Below are 1,441 nucleotides of genomic sequence, written 5' to 3'. Positions count from 1 at the left end.
TTGACTATAAAAATGCGATTTAGACCATAAAAATGTTCGAAAATTACTCATACATAAAGATCAGTGGACAAATATTAATATTCATTTTATGTTATGATTTTTTTTTTTCTTGTCATGATGACAGGGGAGGCTCTGCCTCACCTGCCTCCCCTGACCGCACGTCCCTGTATTAGGGCAGTTGTTAAATTGAGCTTCTTTCAGTTAAGGCAGCTAGGTCCAGCCAGTTCTTTCAAAGCAGCATTTGGAAACGTTCATCCATGTCTTTATCACCACTTAGCTGAAATACTGTAATACACTTTATATGGGGGTCAGTGCTTTCTTTGCTGCTAATCTCCAGTGGATATAAAATACTACTGCATGTCTTTTAACTGGCACAAGAAAAAAATCTCCTATTTTAGCCTCACTCTACTGGTCACCTGTATATTTTAGGATTCATTTTAAAATTATTTCATTTGCTTTTACAGCCCTCCATGATCTTGCTGAGCTGCTACCCACTTTTACACTCACTTGTCCTCTCAGATCAACAGATCAGCTGTTGCTGAATGCGCTAAAAACAAAGTGTAAGCTCATGGGGAACTGTGGCATTGACGTTTAAGATCCTAAATTATGAAGTTTGTACATTAGACAGGACTCTGCCTAATGTACAAACTCATCTCTTCTCCTTGGCCTTTCAATTTCAATTCAGTTTATTTATGTAGTGCCAAGTCGCAACAAAAGTCGTCTCAGGGCACTGTACAAAAACATTCACATACATTATAAAAAGCCAATTCAGAAAATTATCTATCTAAAGAAGTTAGCAGATTGCATTGAATCTTTACTTTGTCGCAGTCTCCCATCCTGAGCAGCATATTGGCGAAAGTGGAAAGGAAAAACTCCCTTTTAACAGGAAGAACCCTCCAGCAGAACCAGGCTTGGGACGAGCGCCCATCTGCTTCAACCAGATGGGGTTAGAGGACAGGAAAGAGACACAGACAAACAGAACTTTTACACCTTGTGAGATTTGACTTTTACTTTATTTGAACTGATTTTTTGTTAATTTATTCACTTTTATTATATGACTGCTTTTACTTTGTTTTTATGTCTCTTTTTATTTTATTCTTTTATATCTTGAAAGGCTTGAATGGACTTGTTATTTTTATTGTACAGTGCGCTGAGATGACTTTTGTTGTACTGTAAAAAAAATAATTAAATCAAATAATGGTATGGTTGTCACAGCTTCTTCTGTTTCTGCCACCCCTTCTGCTTCCAGCCATGCCACAGCTCAGTAACTTTCCGCAGTCCCCACTGTCTCACGCCACGCCCTAGTTTCCATGACAACTTAATCACAGCCATCAGCTTCACCTGCTCATGCTAGTATTTAAGTCCACAGCTCACAGCCCACAGCCCTTACACAGTAAAAAACAAAGTGTCAATTTAACACCTATAGAGTTGAATTTAACTC

This window comes from Kryptolebias marmoratus, linkage group LG20, assembly GCF_001649575.2.
Source record: "Kryptolebias marmoratus isolate JLee-2015 linkage group LG20, ASM164957v2, whole genome shotgun sequence".
NCBI classification, from domain to species: domain Eukaryota; kingdom Metazoa; phylum Chordata; class Actinopteri; order Cyprinodontiformes; family Rivulidae; genus Kryptolebias; species Kryptolebias marmoratus.
Note: the sequence above shows the minus strand (reverse complement) of the source record.